This window comes from Otolemur garnettii, unplaced genomic scaffold (genome assembly GCF_000181295.1).
Source record: "Otolemur garnettii isolate 467f Iridium unplaced genomic scaffold, OtoGar3 scaffold00004, whole genome shotgun sequence".
Taxonomy (NCBI): domain Eukaryota; kingdom Metazoa; phylum Chordata; class Mammalia; order Primates; family Galagidae; genus Otolemur; species Otolemur garnettii.
The window spans coordinates 29,253,440-29,268,814 of record NW_003852399.1 but is presented as its reverse complement, the minus strand read 5'-3'; the positions used below and the strand labels follow the sequence as shown (position 1 = coordinate 29,268,814).

Sequence of the window (15,375 nt, the reverse complement as noted above, 5' to 3'; positions counted from 1 at the left end):
TGACAGAACCAGAACTCTAACCCAGATGTCCAGGACAAACTAACTCTTGTGAGCTTAATAACAATAGTAGGAATGATTATTATCATCATTATTACCTTACTAATAAAGTTACCATTTGCCCAACAGAGGTTCTTGACCATTGCTTATGCAATGACACTCTGACAGTTTGGTAAAACCAAGGGGCCTTTTCTTTAATCATAACCATTTTCAAATGCATAAAATAAGATGCAAAGTATTGCAAGAATGTGAATTTTATTAAAATACACTTATCAAAATTTTTAAGCTAATCTTGTGATACAGGTACATTTGTGGTTTTGAAAACACATTACATAAGGTCTTGCAGTATTATTTAATCATTGCTATAATTTCAAATAGTAACAAAAATAAAAATTACTTTGAGATTTCTTCAACAAGTCCAATGTGATATAAAAATATCTGTGATATCTGTTGGTGACAAAGTGACAGCTTCTGCTAATACCACTGGGGTTTGTTGCTTGCACTCATTATTAAAGGAAATTCTAAATTTCTGTTTGTGGTTAATGAAAATAAAGATGTAAATTTTCTCCCATTCAACTTCACAGCCCCCCTCCCAGTCTAGAACCTCCAAGGGACCCCAGATTAAGAACTTTTGCCTTAGAGTAAATCTGCAAAGCATCTGTTATTCCCGTTTTATAAATGAGTAAACTGAGACCAGAGTAATGTAACTTGCCTAACATTTTTCACCTAATGGCCATTAAGTGAAAGATGACTTTAAGGTCTACACATCACCTCCTTTTGCTCCCTGGTGGCAATCGGGGGAATTGCAGTTCCCACCCTGCTCTGAGATGGACAACGTCCTCAGGATGGTTACTCTAGTCACCGGCTCACCCTTTGAACATCAGCAACACCCTTGATGCAGAGCACAGATGTCCAAAGAGAAATTGGAGGAGAGATCTGTGTGCCTGATAACTGCTTTTATTCAACTTGCCTTGAGCATTTCTGGCGTTCAGTGTCCCCTAAGTGGTCCTCAGGTGGCTTCCCAGAATGGTCATTATTTCCAACATATTCGATGCTATTTTCTGCCGCAGCTATTTTCCTCTCCTACCTTTAGGTGATTACCGCTCCTGCTCATTACTGTTCTCAGATGAGGGAAATTGTTTTTCTTCACCTCCCTTAGCTCAATACAGGTAGCTATTTGGATTGTTTTTCTATAATTGCTATAATGTCTTAGCCTCCTTTTATCTAAACTATACCTATTAAATTATGTTAACTCTGCTCAAAGCTAAATTGCCTCATCTGTTCATTATTTTCCTTCATTTTGTCTGAGTACTCTAAAAGTTACAAAGTATGTGAAGCAGTTGTTAAAGTTCTAAGTGGTCCCAGGACGCATTTATTAGTTACTGTAATTGAGTCTTCTTGATTATGTGTGTATTATTGGCCTCATGCTGTACTAACCTTAGCATAACAAACCTTAAGTTCTTAAAAAATACATTTACTATTTTAAAAATTCTGTGTTGGGAGTTCAGTCATAACTGCTCAGCCCCTTCTCTGAGCGATAGCCATTTTATTCTGGCAAATCTTGCACATTGGAGGTTCTTGTCTTCAATGGTGAAATGATGATTACATAAGGTCTGCTAAGATGTATTCAGGGCTGAGAAGGAGCTGACTTTTGCCACAGAGCTTCCAAAATAAGCGCTTCTTATTCCATTATTGAAGGAACCTTAGAAGTTTCATTTGTATTTTAATAAATTATGATCATTTTTTAAAAAGTCATTATGACTCTATATAGCCTTCTGGATAAGTATTATTTTTATCACTTAAAATGGATGTTATAAAACCTGGTATAGGCTCAGCGCCCATAGCTCAGTGGCTAGGATGCTGGCCACATACACCAGGGCTGGGAGGTTTGAACCCAGCCCGGGCCAGCTAAACAACAATGACAACAACAAAAATAGCCAGGCATTGTGGCAGGTGCCTATAGTCCCAGCTACTTGGGAGGCTTAAGCCCAAGAGTCTGAGGTTGCTGTGAGCTGTGATGCCACAGTGCTCTACTGAGGGTGACATAGTGACACTCTGTCTCCAAAAAAATAAATAAAACCTTGTATATTTTTAAGAGGTTTATAACAGACTAAAAATGCAGCTTTAACCTTAGTTGTTGAATCCTGTGCTTTCTTGTGAAAATTTCAAAGGAAAGCAAAGCAGAAAAGCAGATTCTGAAAACCTGATGCCTCCCATCACCAATGCTGGGAAGAGCGTCATCACCATTGTTACCCTCACCGCCACCACCAGCATCCAAAACGGCATCTAGTGAAGTGCTCCTGTGGGCTCCCATGTGCACATACACACATAGATGTGTTTGAACATGTTTTACGTACTTATTCATCTACCCCGCACAAGTTTATTGAGAGCCTTCTAAGAGCCAGGCACTGTTTTAAGCTTTGCCCCCATCTTGCTTCCATTCTAGTGGCTCAAGACTGATAACAATTGGAATAAATAAGTGAAATAGTATGGTATAGGAAGACAGCTGCTGAGGAGGAAAAAAAAATAGGAGGCAGGGGTAGGGTAGTGAGGAGGGGGCTGTTTGATTTTTGCTAGAGGGGGACGAGGAAGACTTTATGTCAATGCTAATATTTAAGTGAAGACATGAAGAAGATAAAGAGCCACATGAAAATCTGGAGGAGAGCATTCTAGGGAAAGTGGAGGATTGTTACAAAGGTGCCAATGGGGACTGTACTTGGCATTCAGGGCATAGGAAGGAAGCCAATGTGCTTGATGTGAAACAGAGAAGGGACAGTAGTAGGATGTGAGGTCATTCAGAGTAAGGAGCCCAGATTGGTTCAGCCCTACAGGCCAATTCATTTTCTCTGAATTGGAGGTTTTTGAGCAGAAGAATTAACATTCTAAAATGACCATCAGGCTATGGGGCTGAGAATAAAGGGGGGCTATAGCTGAAGGTAGGCAACGAATCTGAGTCAGAGATGATGGTAGTTCAGAACCGGATAATAGCAATAGCAGTGGAGGGCAAGTGATCAGGTTCCAGATAAATTACAAGGAAAGAGCCAACAAGATCTCATGGTGGAAGCTCTGTCCTTTCATGCTGAAGATCCCCGGGTCTCCAGGCTCAGGATTCTCCACAGGTCTCCTTCATCCCATCTTCATGAACCTCACTTGGGATCACTGTCTCTGAGCTATTCTCTTGCTGCTCCTTATGTCTCAATCTCTCTCTTCTTCCCCCAGAGCCATTGTTGCAACCAGCTCCTAAAAGCAATTGGTGCACCATCTTTCCTTTGAAAAATCAGCTTATTTGGTCAGATAGAGACAGTTTTGTGGCCAACTTGTTCAGCCTTCTTTGAGGTTCAGTCTTCTGTAGACAACTTGAAATTTCTTTAATCATATACCAAATAAATAGTAAATATTGCCTCCAGATTCTTCCTAGCCAAGATCATTTCTTCCAATTTTCTGGTGACGAATTCTGGGAATTCAACTAACTACTTAAACATTTCAGAAAATTCAGAGAGTAGTTTTGACTTTGTTCATATATGTGCTCTTAAGCCTACCTTAGCAGAAGAGAGGTGATCTATCACACAGGAAATATAACAAATCAGACTCATTAATACTTAAAATTATAACTTTCCCACATATCCAGGTTATATATAAACACATGAGTCTCCTTTGAAGCAATAATATAGAATGTTCACTCATTTGACAAGTCATAGTTATTGAGCACCGTTACATGTTTCTGGTGCTATTCCAGATACCTGGCTCTCTGTTATTAAAGAGCTTACATGACTCCAAAAGCTACATAGCATATACTTGTGCTAAAAATTATTTATTGTTTAGCTAACATTCAAATTTAACTGGGTATCCTGCATGTTAACTGGTGACACTGGACACTGAGGCCATGCTCATCCAGTAGCTTGGTGGGGCTAAATGGTAAAAGAAAGCCTCACCTATGTGCATGGAAGTTGGGACTGCTTATCAGCTGGGCTACTCTCCCTTTGTGGTGCCTCAACCCAGACGAAGTTTCTTTACATATCAGTTTCGGGGCTGCAAAATGTCAAAGTGTAAGCTGCAAGGCTTCTTGTCACCCATGCTCTGAAGTCAAATGTGATCACCTCTTCCTCAAACTATTGGTCAAAGACAGTCAGAAGGTCAGCCCAGATTCGTGGCATACAGAGAAGGCAGGAATTTATAGCCATTAAGCCATCTATCACAAGTAGGGAGCATAAGAGAAAATTCCCTTTCATCAGGACCTGTACATTCTTCCAAGGGAGACAAATAATAACAAATAGTTACTGATACAAAGGAGAAAAATAATCACAATAAGGCAATTAGAGAATGCTATCAAGAGCGCTGGGGAGAAGGTCTCATTTTATACAAGGAAGGAAGACTTCCCTAAAAGGAAGACATCTCAGCACATCCCCAGAAGAAACAAGCAAAAGATATCCAGAGGAAGAGTACAAAGGCCAAGGAAGTCGCAAGAGCAAAAATTCCAGGTCACAGCCTTATTGAGGAATTGAAGGTGGTTGGAACAGTGAAGGTGAGGTAGAGATTAGCAGGAGTTGTGGTCAGAGTTATTATGGAAGGCCAGACCCCACATCTGGGGCCTTACAGATGAATATAAAATCTTTGTTGCTGTTTGTTTGTTTGTTTTTAATGTTTACCTTTATTTTATTATTAAGTTCAATATACAAATAAGTCATTATATACCATTAACAATTAGAGAATTAAAGTTAAAATGACAACACAAAATATGAAATGCATAGACATAATTCTTCAGAAATATATAGTATTTCTACATGGAAAATATCTAATTCTTATTGAAAATATAAAAAGACACATGTCTGCATATATTGCAAAGTTGTTATTAATGTTTTTTATTTGTTTGGCTATTCCTTTTGTTATAACTCAAGTTATTATCTTTCTAGGGACATCGATCTATCTTTCTATTGTCTATCAGGGATATTAGCTTTGTTTTTCACCCCAACTCTGATGGAAGGCATGTGGAGGGTTTGAGAGGTTTTTAACAGGATTGCTCTGGCTTCTATACAGACTGAGAATAGTCTGAAAGATGGCAATGGTTCAAGCAGGGAGGCAGATGGAGAACTACTGCAGTCAAGGGACCATGGTGGCTTCGACTGGGTCAGTGGAGCTAGTGCGAAGTTGTTGGGGAGTAGATCCATTTTGAAAATAGATCCAACAGGATTTGTTGCTAGATTGAATTAGGGGTATGCAAGCAAGAGAGAAATTAAGAATGGCTGTCAACATTTTTAGACTCAGCAACTAAGAGGATTCTTTCACTGTTGGCTGAGTTGGACCTACCTTACAAGAGGAGACAAGAAGATTGGAGAGGAAGAAGACAATGTGACAATAGAAGCAGGAGGAGAAAGGGCCACATAGGAGGGGAGCCACGAGCCAAGGAATGAGGGAAGCCTCTGGAAGCTGAAAAAGCCAAGGATAAAGATTCTATCCTAGAGGCTCTCCTGCCAACTCCTCAATTTTAGCCCTGTAATACTTATTTAGATTTATGATCTCTAGAACTATAAGAGAATGAATTTGTATTGTTGCAGGCCAATGAATTTGTGGTAATTTGTTACAGCAACAACAGCAAACTAATACACAATTAGATATCTAAGTAAAGATCCTGAGTAGCTGCTGGATATGAGTCTGGAATTCAAGAGAGAGACATGCAAATATGAATTGGGACTCATCGCCATAAAGATTTATTGAAAACCATAAGCCAGATAACAGCTCCAGCAGAGTGAGTGTGGATAGAGAAAAGAAGAGAACTTGAGAATATTTCCGACCACCCCAGGCCTGGGAGATGAGAAAAACAGCCAAGAAAAATGAGAAGGGGCATCCAGTGAGGCATGAAGAGAGCCAAGAGTTAGCAGTCCCAGAAGCCAAGGGAAGACACATTTCCAGATGTAAAAAAGTCTAGTCCAGCTCTATCAAAGATTTGCAATTTAATGCCCACTATTAATCTCATTCTTGAATTTTTTTGCTAACACCTACAAAGATTCCAGGAGAAACAATTGATATTTGGGATATTCTATAGGACATGCTTATATTTTTTTCTATTAGAGGTTAGCTGCACTCTGGTCCTCTATGTTGAAAAACCGCATATTTGGACAGCATTATTTAGATGCTGAGAATAGTGTCATTCATTTATTCATTTGACAAGTATTTTTAAATTGCTATTGGCTAGGTCCTGAGGATGCACTGATGGACTAACAAGATCCCGAGGATGCACTGATGGACTAACAAGATCCCGTTCTCACAGGAGAGCTTTCAATCCAAGGGCTTCGCTCAGGCCAAACATCACCTCTTCTATCAGCTTTTTGCCAACTCTTTTCAGTAGTTCCTTTCACTTCCTTGTACATATTTATAGCCCTCCGCCCATTCAATGTAACAGCCAGTAATTGCCTCTTCCAGTAAACTCTGACCTCCCATAGGAAAGCAATCTGATCTTAGTCATCTTTTATATAAATTCCTTCACAGGTAGGGTCGAAATGTGGTTTATTATTAAAATCAGGAAAGGCTTGCAAAAGAAAGGAGGCTCTATTAATTCAGGCTAAGACCACAATAACAGATGTAAACTGGGCAGCCCAGGGCAAGTGGAGAGGTGTGGGTTCCCTGTTCCTCACAGTTCTGTCTCAATCCCTGTTAAATAAATACATTTTGCTCCCTAAAGCAACATTTTAACTGAAATATGACTTAATATTTTGCTTTTGCTTTAATTGAGGATCAATATGTAGGAAATAGTGTTGGGGAAAGTAAGTGTTTCTGCTTCTTTTGTAAAGCTGTTATTAGAGACTGTCTATTATTTTGTTCAATGTGCTTCACATAAAGAGCCACATAATAATTCCTCTTAGAATTGAATGCTAGAAAAAGAATTGCTTTTTTCAAGGAGCTGGTGGTATACTTTCTTTTCCTAGATAATGAGAGCTTAGTAATAGATCAATCTTCCCTCTTACATTGGCAGCCACAAGCTAGAGCAAAATTATATCCTCAAGTTGCTATTGGGGTCACATCAAAATTCTCCCAGTTGTGGCATTTCCTTTTCTGCAAACATTCATTAAGCACCCACCATGTGCTGAGCTCTGTTCTGAAGCTGGAGCTATGGCGGAGATCCACACGGATGGGACTTCTGCCTTCCTGGCCTTTCCTCGGTTCTTATGTATTTACCTACTCTTTATTATAATATGACATTGAGATCCTTTCTTGTAGGCAGTCTTGAATTTTTACAGGAGCAAGACAAGTTTAAAAAACAAATTGAATAAAGTACGAAGTTAGATTGGGGGGTGGTGTATCAGTCATGGAAGGCTTGGGCAGAAATAGGGCACAAAGTCACTAATAGACCAAAAACTCTAAAGCTCATATTTGTTTTTGTTTTTTTTTATAAGGTTTCAAACTCATTACTGTGCTCTTTAGAAAGAAGAAGAAAAAGTTTTCTTAAGAAAACATAATCATTTCTAAAATCATGTTTGTATCTTTGCTGTAATAATATTAATAAAGGGTACTTGATCAAATAAAGCATATGGGGATATTGTCATAATCTAGAAATGCTTTGCTTGTCTGTAGGCTATAGAAAAAGGAAAATTCATGAGTTAGGTTTCAGTATGACATGTTCTAGGATTGAATAAATATTTGGGTTCTAGAATATTGAGCAGCCTATTTTTGCAGGACAAGAAAATGATGAGTTTGTAGTTTAAAAAGAAATAACCTGTCTACTCAAGAGGAGATGAACTCAGCGATGAGTTATAACCTTAGAATGGGACTTAAAGAAGCTGCTGTGGTCTTCCCAGCCAAGAGAAGGGCCTTAGAGGTCAACCAGGAAGCACTATCTTGACTGGTGCAGCAGTCAAAAAACAGCCATCTCTGTGTTTATTTAACATGTCACAGTATTAAAGGAAGAGGGTCAACTGAAGAAACATTTCCTCATTTAGGCGATTTAGTTTCTACCTTTTGAAACTGAGAAAGGGTGGAAGTGTTGTGGGTATAAGGGGAGAGACTGACAGGGAGATAGCCTGGGAGGAGGGGGCTGAGAGGGAAAGAGACAGTGAAAAGCAAAGAAGGCTGCTTTGACAAAGCCAGCTATGTTGGAGATTTCTTTTCTGAAACTGCACACTGAAATGAACATGAAACCAGTAACATGAAGCACTTGACTGATGTATGTCATTAATGGAATCAAAATTTAATTGTGAGATTCTAACTCCCACTGCTTCTGTTACTATATTATATTGCCTCAACATGAAAGAACAAACTGAGATAGACATTCATTTGCCATGTAAATCTTTTTTAAGTCTGTCTAACAAATGCCCGGATGTTGCATCCTTTTTCTAAGAGCAAATAGAATACAGTCATGTTTGCTATATAACACAAATAAAAACATTTTTAGCCAATGTTTAGCCAAACATTTTTAGCCATATTTTAGCCTTCTGGCTCACTGTCATTACCATAGTGACATTTATGGAAAGATCATGTGCTTTCAGTAAGTTTAAGGACTATCCATGGACCTTAACTAGCACAAGAGGAGAATTCACTAAAATCTAGAGAGCTTTGAATAACATTGTAAAAATTGGATTGCCTGTAAACAGGTTTGTCTCACAACAGAGTGCCTCTGTGCACCCACACGGAATGATAGGGCTGGGAAGGGATCTCCAGAAGCTATTCATTCTGTTCCTGCTCCAGGCACGAGGGTGGCTGCACCGCAAAAGGTAGCTGCAATTTTAGTACTCATGTAACTTACCCAAGAGTGCCCATTTCCCCAAGCTAGAGCCAGTTGAGCTGTCAAATAAAAATAACATAGAGCACTCCACCTTGTCATCATCTCTTTCCTGGTATTCCCTTAGGTGCCCAAGTCTGTTCAAAAGTGATGGTTAGAGACTGTCAGAAATAAAAGTCTAAACTTTAAGGTAGACCTGACCAGAAAGTAAAGCCTGTTTTTGACTTTGCACAGCAGGGGGAAACTACTTTCCCTATCACCCAGTCCTGATGCTGGTTTAAGCGGAGGCTCTCTGAAGAACCACCTTCACCCCTAGAAACTGGGGATCCCAGGGTCAGTTACGGAGCTGGAAAAGAGAATTTTAGCAACTTAGCACATACAGGATAACATGATTTGCTTCTAAGAGCTAGTTTTGAGCCTACCACCTAACCAAACAGTATCGCTACAATTATCTGTAAAACATTAACATTTACGGGGGCGAGAACATGGTAGAAGCTGATCGCCCTCTGTCATCATGGAGTGTGCTTCTTGGAAGAATAAATTCAGGAAGCTATATGATTAATTCAAACAATGATGAGTCTCTTTTTCTTTTCATTTGATTTCTCTTTCTGTCAAAATCAAAGACATGTTGAGAAACGTGAGAAAATAAGTTAATATTCTCATGGTTTTGTCATAGGTCATTTTCTGTAGGGTATGAGACCATAAGAAGTTTTGGAAAAAGAAACCGGATTTGGGGAAAAGGAAATGTTATTGAACACGGGTCAACATTTCTGAAAAAAGAATCTCTTGAAATTTTTAAGCAAAGAACACAAACACAATCTTTGTGTTTATATGATGAAGTATTTTAAAACATGTATTTTAAACACTTTCCTTCTTTTGAATCTTGCGTCGTACCCAAAGAATGCTAATGGTGACTACATTGTTCTTTGGCAGAGTAGCCTGACCCTTAAAAAGGAAGTAAAAAAGTGTGACGGGATGTGATGGAACCACAAGACAAAGTTATAAACTCTCAACCCTGAGCAGGTATTAACTGACCCAGTGGCCCGACCTAGGAGGGTGCCTGGGAGCTGTCCTTTGCATCACACTGTGTGCACTTCATGGTAATGAATGAGGGTTTCTGTTTTGTTTTGTTTTGTTTTAATTTTAAATTAATATGGGAATACCGCTTTTTAGGTTACATGGTTCTCCCTTCCAAGGTAAAGTTCAAGTTATAGTTGACCTCTTCCCTCAGGGGAGGTGCTGAATATCTTCACATTGTGTACACTAGGTGAGATCTGCTAATTGCCCTCCCTCCTCCCTCCAATTACCCTCCCCCTCCTCACCCCCTCGGTCCTCTTCCCTCCCCTTGCTGGACTCTATTTGTGTTTTTCATGTGGATGTGCAATTGTTTATATATTGGTTTCTTATTAGTAGTAAGTACATTGGGTCTTTTTTTTTCCATTCTTGAGATGCTTTACTAAGAATGTGTTTCAGCCCCATCCAGGTAAACATAAAAGATAGAAAGTCTTCATTTTTTCTTAGGGCTGACTAGTACTCCGTGGTATACATAAGCCACAGTTTGCTGATCCATTCAAAAGATGATGGGAATTTAGGCGGCTTCTGCAACTTGGCTATTATGAATTGAGCTGCAGTAAGCATTCTGATTGATCTGCCATAAAAATTCGGATGCAAATGTCTCTGTGGTAAAATGATTTTTGTTCTTCTGGGTATATACCTAGGAATGGAATTGTGGGATCAAATGGAAGATTGACTGTCAGTTATTTGATAATTCTCCATACCTCTTTCCAAGAAGGTTGTCTTCGTTTGTAGTCCCACCAACAGTGCGAAAGTGTTGCTTTCTCTCCACTTCCATGCCAGCACCTGCAGATCTGGGACTTTGTGATGTGGGCTAATCTCACTGGAGTTAGGTGATATCTCAGGGTGGTTTGGGTTTGCATTTCTCTGATGAAAGGCAATGAGCATTTTTTCATGTGTTTGTTGGTTATTCATCTGCAATGGCCGTTTTCATGGCTCCTAATAAAGAGATGTTTCTCTTTATTAAGAGAACAAAGCATGGGAAGGCGGTTAAAGATCATATCTGAGCTTATCACTGGGCTGCTCATCTATGTGCCCCAGCTTGTCCCTATCAGTGCTGGTTATCTCAGCAGTAAAGCATTCAGTCTCTGGGAGCAGGTTTCTCCCTACATCCGGTAGAGACAAATACCTTGTTACCAGTGCTAAAATGCATAGAGTAAAGTGAGCATGGCTCTGCTCCCTGTCACCAGCTATAAGCAGCTCTTCACATCTCCACTGAGTGTGTCCCCATACAGATCATACTGAGGAAGGGGAATATTTGTGGCCACACATTTCCGAGAAGCAGCAGTTCTAACAGACCAGTGACCCAGCTATTCATCCCGGTTTCTTCCTGCCGAGACCTTTTGTTTTCCCAGCTCCTTCACCATGTGCTAACAATTAGATAATGACTCCATCAGTGTGGAGAAAAGGCAGTGTCACAGAGGGTGGGTGGTTTGTTTTCTTGGTTCCGCATTGGAAACATATGGAGATGTTTATATATAAATAGAAAACAATCCAATGCTGCCATCGCGTTAGCAGCAGCTAATAAAATTCTATGTGCATGGAAATCAAACATTTCTCTACCTATGCCAGAATTCTGGTTCACTGATACCTGTACATCCTGTCTTAATTTGGCTTGAAAAATGTTTTACTGTTTTAGGCTTTTTATTGCTGGTTGAGAGGAAACTGTAGAGCAAGAGGGGTTTTGTTGTTGTTGTTGTTGTTGTTTGTTTTTTGGTTGTTTCTTTCGGTTTTGGTTTTTTACATTCCTCTCTTTGCTTAATTAAATTACTTCATTAGCAAGAACAATAAATTCCATCCAAGGATAGCTTGTGTTCTGAACACGAATAAATGTTTAAAAATCCATATGTTTAACTATAATCTCTGAAATTATAGAGATTATGTTTCTGAATTAGATGTGAGGATTTGTGGTCTAGCCTAGAGAAGTAATTTTCCGGAGACAGAGCGGTAGAAAGGTTGAGAGCACACACTCAGGCAGACAGAGCTCTGAGTTTGAATTCTGGCTGCACCACTACCTGGGTAGATAACCTTGAGAAAGCTGGTTAGCCTGACTCAACCTCAGTTACTTCATCTGTGAAATGAGAACTATAACAGCACTTATAGAATGTGCACTTTACATGAAATGAGCTATAAAATGTTTCACATCGTGTCTGGCTTATAGGAAGCATCACAAAAGCGCTGCCTATCATCACTATAAACGGCTAACAGAAGGGTTAGCTTGGGACCATCCTGGAATATCTGAGAGGTAGAGATGCCCAGTGCTAAGAGCAGAAATAACGATAAGCAGCAGAAATGCTGCTGTCAAGTGCTATTTAGGCCCTAGGCTGTAAAAGGCACTGCTTCCTACAACCTCATGAGCTGGGTGCCATTATCATTCCCAGCTCCTGAAAGAAGACACTGAGAGGCTCCATGGACTGCCTGAAGTCACACAGCTAAAGATCAGTTGATATGAGGAGCCAACCCAGGCCCATACAAGGGTTTGAATAATAATTTAAATATTCAATAGTTACAAGGCCCATGCTCCATCTCTCTGCTGAAGTGGTCGCCATGTAACTGCCTACATACATAGCCTACAGCACATTTGCAAGCTTTATTTACATATTTGCTGTGTTCCTATCAACATCCTGTGACACGCGCGGTAGCATTCATGTACTGTGAAGTCCCCTGGCCCTAGGACATCTGTTCATTTGCAGTTAAAATGTGCCCAGGAAGCACTTAAAGGAAATGTTGTAAGAAACCCTGGTAAGTTCAATCCATGCAATTTGGTCTACAAAGGCCTTTTCGTTAAAGGTGGTTGAAGCTCCATATGCACAGGCTCATTATTTAAGCTTTTGTCCCATCCTGCAGATGGAGGAGCCAAGGGCCGAGGTGACATAGGGACAGAGGGAGAGACCAGCCTCCCACCTCCTTGGTAGCATACGTGTCAGTCTCTGAGTCAGGAGTGGAACAGAGTGGGTCCAGGGCTATGTCCACCTCACCAGGCTGCTCATTAGTGTTGAGTCTGACAGCCAAACTGCTAACTAGCTCCACTTTTAACCTAAATATCCATAATTAGGAGCGCTTCGCCTGATATTCTTGTGCAAAGAATGGGGTCTGCCTGCAATCTGGGAATCCTCACATATAAGATTGTCCAATTCTGTTTTCACTTTTAAAATATATTTTGAATTTTCTCTTCTTCTTTTTGTAGGGAAGGGAAAGTGTATGAGGTGAGGGGTATGGCAGGGCATTCAAGGGAAGACCACATTATATGTCAACCTGCTGATCTAGCACCAATGTACTAGTTAAATGAGCCCTGAATGTAAGACATTAATGCAAATATTTTGCATATTATTAACTCTAATGATGCTACTATAACGCAGTAGCCACAGCTGAAAGCTGAGGTGGCACTTTTTATTATAAATGCCTGAGGTCTTTCAGTGAAAATCACCATGAAGACAGAAATTCTTTAGAAGTGAGAGCGGAAATATGAGCAGACTTCTGCTTTGTTAACCTTCTCGCCAGTAATAACAACAACCCAAAAAGCACTGGTATCCCAGGGCCCTGCATTCAGCGGGCAACGTCCTCTGTTATAAACCTGCCACTGTTCTTGCTTTTGTAGCAGGAGTGCACGCCATGGCAAATATTAGGAAATCTTTGTAAGTGAAATCTGTTTTAGGAAAAAATACTTATGCAATCCTCAAAATTGTTATGTAAGTGAAAAAAATCATTCTAATGCAGAGCGAGTATTACTTACTAGTCACATGCTAGTGATGGCAATTTAGAGTTTTAGAAAGTATAGCATTTCAGAACCAGCACTACCATTTGCCACCTGTGTGGCTTTGAGCAAATCATTTGACCTCTCTGATCCTCAGATCCTTTCCTATAAAGTAGCATCAACAATAAAGCTGTTTTGGCTGGGCATGGTGATTCATGCCTGTAATCCTAGCACTCTAGGAGACTGAGGCAGGTGGATAGCTTGAGTTCATGAGACTAACCTGAGGGGAAAAAAAAGACACCATCTATACTAGAAATAGAAAAACTGAGGCAAGAGAATTGCTTGAGCCCAAAGAGTTGGAGGGTCCTGTGAGCTATGATGCCACGGCAGTCTATCCAGGGCAACAGTTTGAGACTCTGTCTCAAAAAAAAGAAAAAAAAAACCAATAAAGCTGTTTTGTCTGTTTTATGGGTTGTTGAAGAACACCAAAGATTATTGCAAATATGAAAGCTCTCTGTTACAAATATGAAAGGTCTCTGGGAGTACTGTACAAATGTTACTATTAATTTTTACAAGGGGAATGATGAGAAATGAGGAGCAGTGCCGTCCAAGCATAGCTTGGGAATAACTCGGCCAAAGTGGTGGTCAAGGTCTTGCAGAAGTGGATAGATTCTGAGAGACAGACGGCCTGGCTAGTTTGAGGGCCTTAAACTTGTAAGTTGTAGGGCTGGGTAGCAATGTAACTATGCAACCTGTCGAGAGCCTTTTATTTTCAAAGCTCTTGCAGTGACAATATTGGCTACACGAAATCACCGCATGCATTCTTACCCGACTTTATTTGGAAAGAGTTTACAAACTAGTAGCCTGCCAGAGTTGCCTGAGATTAGAGTGCTGTGCTTTTACACCAGGGAGTGCCGTGTTTCATGTCTTCTTCTATTACCCCCTGCCCTGGGGATTCAACAGATGGAACAGCTACAAAATCAGAAACCCAAGACAAACCTGTCAGTTTGATGCCTTTAAGCTTTGGCAGAGCTCACAATTCCAGTAAGATAGAATATCTATTTAGAGGGAAGAAGCGCAAAGAAATAAGTTCACAGAGCATGCTTTTGTTGTTGTTGTTGTTGTTGTTTTTGGTCTGGGCATGGCTAACATTATCTGGAGATCTTTGCCACATAGGAGGAATTGTTTATTAGTACACAGTAGACACATCAGAAAATGGGCTGAAAGAATGTTATTGCTAGTAGAAATAATTGAACAACTTTAATAAGGGGCTTTACATTTCCCTTCATTATGTTTCTTGTCAGTGCCCGCTGTGGGCACCCCGTCGCTGTGCAAATAAAATAGCCAGGACCACGGATTGAAGGTACAAATGCCTGCAAGAGGTGCACCTCCCATATCTCCAGGGAGAGCCCTGAGCAACCGCTCCCGTGGCCTTTTATGCAACCATTATACAACAGGTGTGGGGGCCTACGCACAAGAGCCATGTGTTTAATGATCACTACGTGCTCTTTCCCCATGAGCTCGACTCCGACCCTGCTGCACCACGAATGTCCAATGAGCTACCCATCTTACCTCATTATCTCATGCAGCTGCTTGAGGGCTTGTCTCTGGGCAGCCGAACATCTCCACGCCGGCTAGAAAATGTCTCGCTCCCAGGGCCTCCCTCAAGAACCAGTGGCCGCTTTCACAAGCTTGGTGCAGGGTCTCCTACAGTTTCTACTTCTTGAATCCTTGAGTTTGGCAAATCCCAAGCTGAGTAATTGTGCATCTCAGAACAGCTGGCTAGTATGTAGGCCAGACAGACCCTAAGTCAGGGAAAGCAACACGTATTTCAGCAACAACTTTAAGGAGGGATAGTATTTGGTTAGTGTGTTTTGATAGTTCTCAGAGAGAAAGCACA

At 40.4% G+C, this 15,375-nt stretch overlaps 1 protein-coding gene across 1 annotated transcript in view; it reads left to right on the top strand.

Annotated features, from left to right (window-relative positions):
- Window positions 1–15,375, top strand: part of CPQ (carboxypeptidase Q) — a 397,534-nt gene that overhangs the window by 297,605 nt on the left and 84,554 nt on the right. The window lies entirely within an intron of this gene.